Here is a 14178-nt window from a genome sequence, read left to right as displayed (position 1 = left end):
TTGGCTGGCACCCCATTATAGAAGCTATTCCTTCCAATTCTAATCCTAAGATGGGGCAAAAGGATGAGATAGTTTGGTTGGACTCGCCAAATCACAGATTCTCGGTCAAAGTAGCTTGGGAACATCTAAGACGTCATCGTCAGATGGTTGAATGGCATGACATTGTGTGGTTCAAGAATGCTGTTCCAAGACATTCATTTCTTCAATGGATGGCCGTCCAACAGAAACTCACAACTCAAGATAAACTTCATCGGTTTGGTATACATGGTCCCAATAGATGCTCACTCTGTCTCCGCAACAATGAGGATCACAACCACTTGTTCTTTGAATGCTCCTATACTAAAGCGATCTGGTGGGATGTTTGTGACAGATGCGACATTCCAAGAATGACAAAAGGCTGGGATGAATGGATTCGATGGGCCACTGTCTCTTGGCATGGCAAGAGTTTCGTCAATTTTTCTCGTAAACTGAGTTTTGCAGCTACAGTGTATCATGTATGGCAAGAACGGAATGCAAGGATCTTTGCTGGAATGTCTAGAACTCCGAATTTGGTCCTTAATCAAATTGAATGTATCATTCGTGATAAGCTTGATTTGATGAGGAATGTCGTACCAACAAATAAAAACACAAGGATCCAACGAGCTTGGAGGGTGAATACCATAGATTCTTAATCTGTTAGTTAGCTGGTTGTATTGGTTTCCCTAACGAATCTAGTGAGGTTTCAGTTTTACGGTCGGTGGCTAGCCTGTAGCCATCTGTTGTTTTATGTTTCTGTTATCATTGTAAATCTGGGGTATGCCCCTTATAATGTTTGTATCTTCTTCTTTTAATACATACGTCAACTTACCAAAAAAAAAAGTGTCAGACCATTCTCCCATGGTGGTAAAAGTTATTGGCGATGATCAAAACATCAAGAAACCATTCAAATTCTTCGATATATGGATGGATCATGACGAGTTCATGCCTCAAGTGAAGAAAGTTTGGGATCAGAATTTAGCAGGTTGTCCGATGTATCAGTTGTGTTGCAAACTCAAAAAGCTAAAACAAGAATTGAAACTTTTTAATAGGGATCACTTCTCCAACATTTCTAATAGAGTTAAAGATGCAAAAGATGAAATGTATAAGGCTTAACATGCTCTGCATATAGCGCATGGAGATTTGACTTTGTGCATGCGTGAAAAGGCTGTTGTACGTAACTACACTACTATCGTCAGGGCCCAAGAGAGTTTTTTCAAGCAGAAGGCAAGGATACATTGGTTTAGCATGGGAGACCAGATTCTAGCCGGTAGAATTAAAGTTGTTTTGCCATTCTTAGTAGTCCCGTATCAGGCCGCTTTTGTCTTTTGATGGAGAATCAGCGACACCATTCTTTTTTCTCAGGAATTAATGAAAGGTTATCAAAAAAATTAAAGGCATGTTTGATGCGCACCTCGTGATCACGTGGTCATGCAACCCACAATTAAGATTGAGATCTGATCCCGGAAAGCCGAAATAGGTCTGATAGGAGTGTGACACAATGGTAACCTGCCCCAAGGCACCAACACTATTGGATTGAGTAGAATGACGCTACGAAACTAGTTAATCTTCGATAAGTCAGATTCAGTTCGTTCAATAACTGAAAAATGCAAGAATCACTCTAACACATTAAAACTAAAAATTTCAAAAGTAATTATCATCAAAGCTGCTGAAATTTAGGTTACATGTGTTTAAATAGTTCTTAAAAGTAACCCTAATGGATCTACCCTTGTGGGATGAACTGACCCCCATACAAAACTGACCCAAAAACCCTAAACTGAAAAGCCCATAACCTGATCCAAACAAGCCTTGGATCCTAACTCAAAACAAAGTTTTATTTAAGCCCAACATAAAAGAAAATAATAAAAATAACTAATGTGTCATTAAATACCACTAGTGATGCGGATCAGCCCAACACCAAGCGTAATCATGCCAACGACCCATTGGAGGTGCCAATTGGGCCAATCACAAGAGCTAGGGCAAGGAAGATTAAAGAAGCATTGAATGGGCTTGTTCAGAACATATGGAGCAAAATGGACCTAGAGGGGCTTGAAACATTTAAGGAGCATGAAGGACTTTTAATTCATCTAGTTCAGGTCCAAGACTAGCCTTGTTAGGCTTGTTATTTTTCCTAATGCTACAAGGATAAAATACCACTAGTCGGCAATTTATTCTCCTAATTAAGTAAGGAAGTTGGCCATATCTTATTCCTAAAGAGGGGAGGACCATTTAATGTTTTTCCTAACTTAGGAAGGAAAGTAATTAAATCAGCAACAAAGGAGGGAATTTGTTTTCTTATTTGTCCAAGTTAAACAAGGAAATCCAAGCTAATCAAGGATATCAAAGGGGGGCAGCAACACAAATTTTTCAAATCAGATTTTTCCTAGTTTATTTAAGACTTCTTAAGGGTTACAAATCTGATTCTAGCATATTTAGCAAGATAATTTTTGGATTTTTATTATTTTCTTCTTAGTTTTTGGGTTATTATTACTTATTTGGGTCAATTGTAAGTGGGCTTCATATAAGCCCACCTAAGGGGGGTCCATTAGGGTTTCTTTAAGTTTAGAATCAGTATAAATAAAGGCATAACCAAACATGTAAGGTTACGTAAATTTCAGATCAATAAACTTCTTTGCTGCACTTATTGTGTGTTGGTGGGATAATCTCTCTTCCTTGGTTCTCTAAAGAACTGAAAATGACTTATCGAAGAACAACCGTCTTCGTGGCATTATCCTTATACTTCTCGTTCGCGAATCAATATTCGTTGGGTGGGGGTCTCCGTTTCCAATAGTGCTGGTGCCTAGGTACAAGTTATCTTTGTGTCACACTCCTATCAAACCTGACTTACTTGGCTTTCTGGGAATTGGTGTCTTTGGGTGTGGGTTGCGTGACCATGTGATCACGAGGTTCGTATTATTTGGTATCAGAGCTTGGCTCCATTAATCAAGTTATATCCTTCTGAAATTTTCATTTCTTGTTGTTTCCGCAAAAAATTCCTTAGTGTCCAATTTATTCTTCTCCTTGATTTTGCAGCATTTCATTCTATTATTGTTCAAAATATATCAGTAGCATCAAAAAAAAAAAGAGAAAAGAGAAAAACAAAAAAAAAATCGTTCAAAAAGACGTTTATTGGATTCTGCCGCAGAAAACTAAACAAGGGAAAATTGGATCAAATCAACTCAGAATCAGCTCAAATTTGAGAATCTGATTACTGGGGTCCTAATCGCACCACACATTGATCTTAGGGTCAATTGGATATCTTTTGCTTTGGGTTTCAAATTCGGGTCTGATTTATAATATTTTTGCGTCGGTATATCAAAACTTATCATAAATTGATCAAAATTTATATTCTGTCTAATTGGGTTGATATCGCACAATATCTGAAATTTTAACTCAATTGAACATCATTTACTTTAGGTTCCAGATTCGGACTTAACTCGTCGTAAACGAATCTGTTTTGCGTCAACTTTTGAAATTCGCTTTCTTTCTGTTGTTTTCGTTTCTTGCAGTTTATTTTCATCATATCCAACATATTTGGGTGTTGTTTCATTATTTTGCATATTTTTGTTTCTGTTTTTATTCGAGTCTTCAGTTTCGTTCATATTTCGGATAAACTCACTTGCTACTCGCAAGACTGTCATCGCAGTTTTGTTTTGCTTGTTTTTCTGGTTTTATTGCTTCTTGAGTCATATATATATATATATATATATATATATATATATATATATATATTTGGATTGCGTTGCCAAGTTGATTTTATTTGGTGTTGGTTTCAGTTTCGCAAGAACCACAAGAAGGTGAGACGAGAGGTGTGAGCATGTGAGGATATTAAGAGTGTTTGAGCGAAACACAAACGACGTGAGGATAATTTTTTTTTTTACCAGTAACCAATTTTTGCAGGTACTATCATGTCACATCAAAACAACACACCACCCCATCCCGAGGGGAAACTTATGTTCCAAATGCAAGCCATGATGCAGATGATGGAGAGGATGAATTTTGTGATGGGAAATGTGTGTGATAGACAAGGGATGGAGAAACGTGGTAACGAGGCTGGTACAAGCGCCCAAAATGGGAGGAAGCTTGGGCTGAACAGAAAGGAAACAATGGCAGTAGGGCTGATACGATCCAAGAAAGGTCATTCAGATTTTGACGCAAAAATGTGCAACTATCCAGTTTTACGGCAACATTCATAATTCTTAAGCCGACCGTTGGATTGAGCTGAAATTTTACGTGGAGTCTCCTGACATGTTTTCCTACCTAGGTTTACAATTTCAAGTCAATCGGAGTTCCAAAAGGCATCAAAACAAGGGTCAACAAAGACTGTACGAATTTTGTTATTTACTTCCTTTTGACTTGTGGACTTCCTATTTGGCTAGGATTCTTTTTCTAAAAGGATGTGACAGCTTATTTTGGGAATCTCCTAATTCTACAAAGATCTTTAGTGGGCTACAACATAGTTTCCAAGTGTGGCAAGGATTCATAATTATTTCATAATCCTTTTCTTACAAGGATTCAAAAGATTTCAAAATAAATTCTACCTTCAGATCAGATTTCCTAGTCTATTTGGAACTTCTTAATGGTGACAAATCTGATTCTGGCATATTTAGGATGGTAATTTTTGGATTTTTATTATTTTCTTCTTAGTCTTTGGGTTATTATTACTTATTTGGGTCAATTGTAAGAGGGCTTAATATAAGTCCACCTAAGGGGGGTCCATTAGGGTTTATTTAATTCTAGAGTTAGTATAAATAAAGGCATAACCAGACATGTAAGTAGACAATTCAGATTAATAAAACTTCTTGTTTGCCGCACTTTGTGTGTGTGTGTGTTGGTGAGATAATCTCCCTTCCATGGTTCTCTAAAGAACTGAAAAACGACTTATCGAAGAACAACTGTCTTCGTGGCGTCATCCTTATACTTCTCGTTTGCGAATCGAAAGGCCAAGGTGGGCAGATTATGAGGATTTTGAGGAGGTCGTTGATGATATTGGTGATAATGGTTTTGAGGATAAGGCCTTAGGCCATCGGGAAGGTTTTCGACAGCCTAGAAACCGAAGGGATTATGGGAATAGAACTAGGGGCCAATTTGGCCAAAGGGAAAATTTCAGTAGTGTTGGGGGACATGCTGATTTAGATGGTGATTTCAATGGAGAAAAAAGGTGGATTGGATTTTTTATTGCCATAACTATTCGGAGAAGAAAGTGAAATTTGTAGTCATCCAATTCATGGATTATGCACTGATTTGGTGGGATCAGAATGTTATTAGTAGGAGTGGAGAGAGGCCGGTAGCGTCGTAGGAGGAGATGAAAGTGTTGATGAGAAGGCAATTTGTGACTAACCACTATTATAGAGATTTGTATATGAAATTGCAGGGTTTGAATCAGGGTTCTAGGTCCGTGGATGAGTATTTCAAGGAGATGGAGATCGCTATGATTCGGGCCAATGTGATTGAGGATCGGGAAGCTACTATGGCTAGATTTCTAAATGGGCTGAATAGGGACATTGCGAATGTTGTAGAATTACAACATTGTGTGGAATTGGAGGACATGGTCCATATGGCAACGAAGGTGGAGAGGCAAATAAAGAGAAGGGGCAGTACATGTTTTCAAACCGATTCAGCTTCATCATCCTCAACATGGAGGCCGAATTTAAAGAGAGAGGGGGTTGTCCAACCAAAGCCTTATGCGAAGACCGAACCACCTAAGGCCAAAAAGGATACTCATACGGATGGGAAAGGTAAATCTGAATCTCAACCTACTCGTGATAGAGATATTAAATGCTTTAAGTGTTTAGGGAATGAGCACATTGCATCTCCGTGTCCCAACCGAAGAGTTATGCTTACAAGAGATGATGGGGAGGTTGAATCTGAAAGTGAAGAGATGCCACCTTTGGTGGATTGTAGTGATGAGGAGATTGCATATCCTGTTGAGGGGGAGGCCTTTGTTATAAGGCGTGCGCTGAACATGCAAATCAAAGAAGATGATGTAGATCAGCAACGGGAAAATATATTTCACACTCGATGTCACATCCAAAACAAGGTATGTAGCATGATAATTGATGGAGGTAGTTGTGCTAATGTTGCTAGTGATACCCTTGTGAAGAAATTGAATCTGAGTTGTATTAAGCATCTAGGCCTTATAGATTGCAATGGTTGAATGAATGTGGTGAAGTGAGGGTTACTAAGCAGGTTTTGATTGCGTTTGCTATTAGGAAGTATTCTAATGAGATTTTGTGTGATGTAGTCCCAATGCATGCTAGTCACTTACTTTTGGGGCGTCCATGGTAGTTTGATCGGAAAGCGATTCATGATGGGTTTAGAAATAGGTTTACTATTGTAAAGGATGGTAAAACCATCACTCTTGTACCTCTTTCTCCAAATCAAGTGTATGATGATCAAATGAAATTAAAAAAACAATGTGAGGATGGGAAGAGTGAAAATTCGCTTGAGGACAATGGTGAGAGAAAACCATCAGATTCGGCTAAACTTAAATCATTAATTAAACCGGTTGAGAGTGGAGGTAAAAACCGAGGAGTGAAGAAAGTAAGCTTGTGTGATGATAATAGTGTGGAAAAATTAAAGAAACAACCTAATTTTAATGCAAAAGGATCTCAAATCAGATCTGCATTTTTCACTAATAAGCCAATGATCTTACTTGTGTATAAGAAGGCTTATTTTAACACTAACGATCTTGATTATGCTATTCCTAGTGTGGCTGTTTCTTTGATGCAAGAGTTTGATGATGTATTCCCTGGAGACATCCCTAATGGATTGCCACCATTAAGGGGGATTGAACATCAAATTGACCTTGTGCCCAGAGCTTCGATTCCTAACCGTCAATAACATAACGGTAAAGTAGGAATAGCATAACGGTAAAGTATCAACATCCTTTTCCTCGGCTTGATGACATGATAGATGAGTCACATGGATCATGTATTTTCTCTAAGATTGACTTAAAAAGTGGGTACCATCAAATTAGGATGAAAGAGGGTGATGAGTGGAAAACTGCATTTAAGACTAAGCATGGTTTGTATGAATGGTTAGTCATGCCGTTTGGACTTACAAATGTGCCTAGAATGTTTATGCGTTTAATGAATCATGTATTGCGTGCGTTTATAGGTAAGTTTGTTGTTGTGTATTTTGATGACATTTTGATCTATAACAACTTAGATGAGCATCTTGATCATTTGCGTAATGTACTTAGTGTGTTGCGTAGTGAGCAATTATATGCTAATCTTAAGAAGTGTACCTTTTGCATGGAAAAAATTGTGTTTCTTGTCTATGTCGTAACTGCGCAGGGTATCGAGATGGCCGAGAAGAAAATTAAGGCCATCCAGGATTGGCCTACACCAAAATCGGTAAGTGAGGTAAGGAGTTTTCATGGACGCAAAGTTTTTATAGAAGGTTTGTGAAGGATTTTAGTACTATTGCATCACCTTTAACTGAAATTGTGAAAAAGTCTGTTTAATTCAAATGGAATGATGAACAGGATGAGGCTTTTAATTTGTTGAAAGATAAACTTTGTTCGGCGCCTATTTTAGCTTTGCCAGACTTTATGAGAGCTTTTAAAGTTGAATGTGATGCGTTAGGTATTGGTATAGGAGTTGTGTTAATGCAGGATAGGAGGCCTATTGCGTATTTCAGCGAAAAACTTAATGGGGCAGCCTTGAATTACCCTACATATGACAAGGAGCTCTATGCCTTGGTAAGAACTTTAGAGACGTGGCAACATTACTTGTGGCCCAAGGAGTTTGTGATACATTCTGATCATGAATCATTGAAGCACTTGAAAGGGCAAGGTAAGTTGAGTAGGAGACATGCTAAATGGGTTGAATTTATTGAAACCTTTCCGTATGTGATCAAGTATAAACAAGGGAAAGAAAACATTGTGGCTGATGCACCTTCGCGCAAGTATGTTCTTTTATCTACTTTGGATGCTAGATTTCTAGGAATTGAACACATAAAAGAATTGTACAAAGATGATAGTGATTTTGCTAATGTTTACAATGCTTGCGAAAGGGCTTTTGGAAAGTTTTATAGACTTGATGGATATTTGTTTAAAGAGAGTCGTTTGTGTGTTCCATTAAGTTCTATGCGTGAATTGCTTGTACGTGAAGCACATGGAGGCGGGTTGATAGGGCATTTTGGTGTTGTTAAGACTTTGGATGTGTTGCATGAGCATTTTTATTGGCCTAAAATGAAAAAAGATGTGCAACACATATGTGATAAATGCATAACTTGTAGGAAAGCAAAGTCTAGGACTCAACCACATGGCTCATATACCCCTTCGCCTGTACCGAAAGAACCATGGGTAGACATTTCGATGGACTTTGTCTTAGGTTTACCTAGGTCAAAATGGGGTAGAGATTCCATCTTTGTAGTTGTTGATAGGTTTTTTAAAGATGGCACACTTCATTCCATGTCATAAAACTGATGATGCAACTAACATTGCTGATTTGTTCTTTAGGGAGATAGTATGACTTCACGGGGTCCCTAAGAGCATTGTTTCTGATAGAGATGTTAAGTTCCTTAGCTATTTTTGGAAGGTGTTATGGGGAAAATTAGGTACTAAACTATTGTTTTCAACTACATGTCACCCCCAAACAGACGGATAAACCGAAGTAGTTAATAGGACCTTAACACAACTTTTGCGTGCTGTCATTCAAAAGAACTTAAAGAATTGGGAATATTGTTTGCCATTTATAGAGTTTGCATGTAATCTTAGTGTGCACTCTACTACTAAATTTTCACCATTTGAAATTGTGTATGGATTTAACCCTTTAACTCCAATGGATTTGATTCATTTACCTATTGATGAAAGGGTTAGTTTGGATGGTAATCGTAAAGCATAGGTGGTGAAAACTCTTCATAAGAGTGTGCAGCAACAGATTGAAAAAAGGAATTGTGTGTATGCGACCAAAGCCAATAAGGGGCGCAAACATGTTGTCTTTCAGGTCGGCGATTGGGTTTGGGTGCATATGCGCAAGGAGAGATTTATGGCCCATAGGAAATCAAAGCTACAACCACGAGGAGATGGGCCATTTCAGATCCTTGAGAGGATCAATGACAATGCTTATAAAGTTGATTTGCTAGGTGAGTATGGTGTTAGTGCTACCATTAATGTTTTTGATCTTACTCTATTTGATGTAGGTGATGATTTAAGGTCAAATCAAGCCAACGACCCATTGGAGGTGCCAATTGGGCCAATCACAAGAGCTAGGCTGAACCGTATCATTCCCTCCCTCTTCAAGAAGATTCGCCCTCGAATCTTGAATAGGATTAGTAGGGACTTTAGTAGCCTCTTGTTTAAGCCTTCGGAATTCCCTTATTGCTAACACCTTTCTCCAACAACACTATATAGTAGTGACCGACAAAAATTTCAAATAAGCACGCCGTACTAACCACTTGCGTACATACTTTTGAATGATAACCACAACGGCTCTCCTTCATCTTTCATTCTTTTGGCGTTGTACCTCTTTTTCCTATGAAGCTTGAAGATCATAGAATAATGATCTTATCAACACACTTATCAACTTCTCGTTCTAAAACTCCCAAACCATGGCTTAGTTTTTCGCATCGTTGATCTACAATCCTCCTCTTTCCCTCTCTCTTGGTGAATACATGACACAAATAGGGAAAAAAAACAAGAAGAAGACGAAGACAAGAATAGAGTTTATAACAGGAAGAACATTGATTTAGACTCGAGATTACAAATCTGACTTTTGTTTGGACCAGAACTGATCGAAAACAAACATATATGAAATTGATGAGAATGACTCAAACAACAACCAAATATCCCAAATATGATGATAATATACTGGAAGGAACAAAATCAACAGAAACAAAAGAAGTTTTGAAAGACGGAGACATGAAGAACAAGCAAACACTGAAAAACTTAAAGGAACACTAAAAAAACGAAAATAATAGAAGGATAAGACCTTGTTTCGGAGCCTAGCTCTGATACCAACTGATGCGAACCTCGTGATTACGTGGTCACACAACCCACAATCAAGATTGAGATCTGATCCCGGAAAGCCGAAATAGGTCTGATAAGAGTGTGACACAATGGAAACCTGCCCCAAGGCACCAACACTATTGGATTGAGTAGAATAACACCACGAAGCTAGTTAATCTTTGATAAGTCAGATTCAGTTCGTTCAAGAACTGAAAAATGCAAGAATCACTCTCACATGTTAAAACTAATGAACCGTGTCATTCCCTCCTTCTTCAAGAAGATTCACCCTCAAATCTTGAATATGATTAGTAACGACTTCATTAGCCTCTTGATTAAGCCTTCAGAATTCCCTTATTGCTAACACCTTTCTCCAACAACACTGTATGGAAGCAGTGACTGCCAAGAATTTCAAATAAGCCCGCTGTACTCACCACTTGCGTACATACTTTTGAATGATAACAACAACGACTCTCCTTCGTCTTTCAATTTTTTTGCACTGTACCTCCTTCGTCTTCTACACTTATCAACTTCTTGTTCGAAAACCCCCAAACCATGGCTTAGTTTTTCGCATCTTTGTGCTAGAATCCTCCTTCGTTCCCTCTCCCTTTCTGAATACATAACACAAATAGGAAAAATAGAAGAAGACGAAGACACAACTAGAATAGAGTTTACGACACGAAGAACACTAATTTAGACTCGAAATTACAGATTTGATTTTTGTTTGGACCAGAACTGATCGAAAACAAACAAATGTGAAATTGATGAGAATGAATCAAACAACAGACAAATATCCCAAATATGATGATAATATACTGGAAGGAACAAAATCAACAGAAACAAAACAAGTTTTGAAAGACAACGCAAAACAAACCCGTTACAGCAAGACAAAACCCGATTCTGGAACCTAAAGAAAACACAATCTAAATCACCTCAAATTTAATACATAGTATTAGGATACCAAGAAAACAATAAATCTCAGTTTATAGGTCGTTCTATTATGTTTAGGTACCCAAACCCTGTGTATGACCAGTTTGCGGCAAAATGAACCTCCAATTAAAACCTCAAGCAAACGATATCACAATAAGACCAAATTTTATAAATGTTGCGATCTCACCCTCAATAGACATAATATGGATTTTTAATTGATTCTGAGGTGATTTTCTTATGGTTCACTAAGAATAGTGTTTCTACAGCAGAATTGAACTCGAATTAAAACCTCAAGCAAACGTTATTAAAATAAGCCCAAATTTAATAAATGGTGTGATATCAGGCCCAGTAGACAGAATTTGAAGTTTCAATTGATTCCGAGGTGGTTTGCTTATTGTTCACCAAACTGTGTTTCTGGGCAAAATTGAATGATCCTTCAAATTTCAACTAATCCCTCTCTCTTTCTTTTTTTGTTCTTTTTAATATACTGATATGATTAGACAAAGTAACAAGATGAAATATAACCCCTTCTTGAGTGGTCTTTTAGATGCCAAGAGAGATCATATTATTCGTATTCTTGGGTTTAGAAAGGGGGAGCTTCCTATGAAGTATTTGGGAGTGCCTTTTATCTCATCAATGCTTAAGGATGTTTATTGTAAGAGCCTCGTGGATCGAATCACCTTTAAAGTTTGGCATTGGACTTGTAGAACACTCTCGTATGTAGGACAAGTACAACAAATTAACTCAGTTTTATTTTCCATTCAGGTCTATTGAACATCTCTCTTCCTTTTACCTAGGTAAGAAAATAAAAATGTTGAGCAAATTATGAGATCCTTTCTTTTGGTTGGGTTCAAATATGAGAACTACTAGGGCTAAAGTGGCTTGGGATCAGGTGTGTCTTCCAAAAAAGAAAGGGTGGGAGGGGCTAGGAATCAAAAGGATAACAAAATGGAACAAGATTGCTTTGTTGAAACACGTTTGGAATCTATGCAATGACTCGGATGGCTTAACTTGGTCTACTTGGATCAGATCCACTTTGTTGTGAGGTAGAAATTTCTGCAAAATCAAGGCACTGAAGAATTGCACTTGGGCTTGGGGAAGATCCTTAAGCTCATATCTTTAGCATGGCCTAAGATGAAGTACACCATAGGAGATGGAAAAGAAACTTCTCTATGGTTTGACAATTGGCATCCTTACAGCCCCCTCACAGATTTTTATGGTGAGAGATTCATCTACGATTCAGGTATGGGAAAGAACGCGATGGTGAATGTGCTTGTTAATAACTCAAAATGGAGAATTCCTACCACTGAAGCTATTGGTTAGTACCCCATTTGTAATAACCCGGCTTTTCAAGCCCAAAACAACAGTAATTTTTTTTGTACTTGACATACATCGTGTCGGTAATCGGCGAACTTGTTCCCTCACATCATCAAGATACAATCCATGCATCAACAACAATCAACATTTCATTTAAAAGTGAATCTTACATAAACACGTAATATTATGTTTGCATGATTAGAAGTTCACATTAAAAATGCATACATAGACATCAGTTTGCATTCCTATCCTACGTTTGAAGCATGACATTTGTAGTTCCTTCATGTACTTGGTATAAACAACTTGTAGTACATATAGATGCACCAATTCTTGCAATCAGCCATAATCTTAAATCCGGCTATCCTAAGGCATCATTTGCCGAGGTTAACCGTTCACTCACCCCAGCCATCCACTTCGGATGCCATCAGCCAAAGTTAATCAACCATTTGTCCCGGTCATCCATTCGGATGCCATTAGCCGAAGATAATCATTCATTTGTCCCGGTCATTCATTCGGATGCCATTAGCCGAAGCTAATCAACCATTTGTCAATATTTAAGCATTTGACAATCTAATATTTGTACTAACACAATACGATAACATTCATGATAAAGTATTTCATTATTCAATGTTATGAAAAAGGAAGGTGAAAGTCACCTACCTGCTCCACCTGTGGGTTGTTCTTGTCTTGACGATGGTCTAATCCCGACCGCACCACCTTATATCAATTGTCACAAATCAGTACATTTGTATCTTTGAATCACATCCGTCACCATACTTATTTCAAGAGTTCGTAACATTCAAGTGTTCCATATTTTACACCATCATACCATGAAATTATTACTAGCATTTAAGTCATTTATGCTCGGGAGGTCTATTGTAGAATTCGACAGCGAAAACTGGTTCCCTGCAGGCTGCCCAATTCGGCAGCGAAAACTGGTTCCCTGCAGGCTGCCCAATTCGGCAGCGAAAACTGTTTCGCTACTGGCGCCACAATTCCAGTAATGAATGCTACTTCGCTGCAGCCAACACGTTTTGCGGCAACGAATGCTACTTCGCTGCAGACAACTCAATTTCAGCAGCGAGTCACAAATTCCCTGCAAACAATACAACTTCGGCAGCGAATCACACTTTCGCTGTAGACCACACAATTCGGCAGCGAATGCTAATTCGTTGCAGTCAACTTAGTTTCGGTAGCGAATCACAAATTCGCTGCAAACAACACAATTCAGCAGCGAATGCTAATTCGTTGTAGACAACTTAACTTCAACAGCGAATCACAAATTCATTACAAAACACACATTTCGGCAGCGAATGCTAATTCTCTGCAGACAACTCAGTTTCGGCAGCGAATCACAAATTTGCTGCAAAACACACAATTCGCAGTGAATGTTAATTCGCTGCAGATGACTCAGTAATTCACTGTAGATGACTCAGTGATACGATCCAGGAAAGGTCAAATTCGGATTTTGATGTAAAACATGCAACTATCTAGTTTTACGGCAACAGTCATAATTCTTAATCCGATCGTTGGATCGAGCTGAAATTCATGGTTCTTCTAAAGCTTGTTGCGCATTGACTGCTACCGTTAACACATCAAGTTCTTGCTTCATCTCCCCTAGAATACGAGATAGACTATTGGATTCTTTTTTTAGAACACTAATCTCTTTATTTCTCCTTTTGAATCTGCCTTTTCTTTTGCCAAAGCACCTCATCAAAATATATGAAATCCCTTCGGTTTCTAGGCTGCCGAAAACCTTCCCAATAGCCTATGGTCTCATCCTTAAAACTGTCATCACCAATATCATCAATGTCCTCCTCATAATCAGCCCACCTTGGACTTTCGACCCCACTGCCATTGTTCGATTTCGGTTCAGCCCCAACCTTTCTCACGTCTTGGGTACATGTTCCAGCCACGTTTCCATGTTTTCCCACCTTCTCAAGTCTGTCACACACATTCCCTAT

This window comes from Populus trichocarpa, chromosome 16 (genome assembly GCF_000002775.5).
Source record: "Populus trichocarpa isolate Nisqually-1 chromosome 16, P.trichocarpa_v4.1, whole genome shotgun sequence".
In the NCBI taxonomy this organism is placed as follows: domain Eukaryota; kingdom Viridiplantae; phylum Streptophyta; class Magnoliopsida; order Malpighiales; family Salicaceae; genus Populus; species Populus trichocarpa.
Note: the sequence above shows the minus strand (reverse complement) of the source record.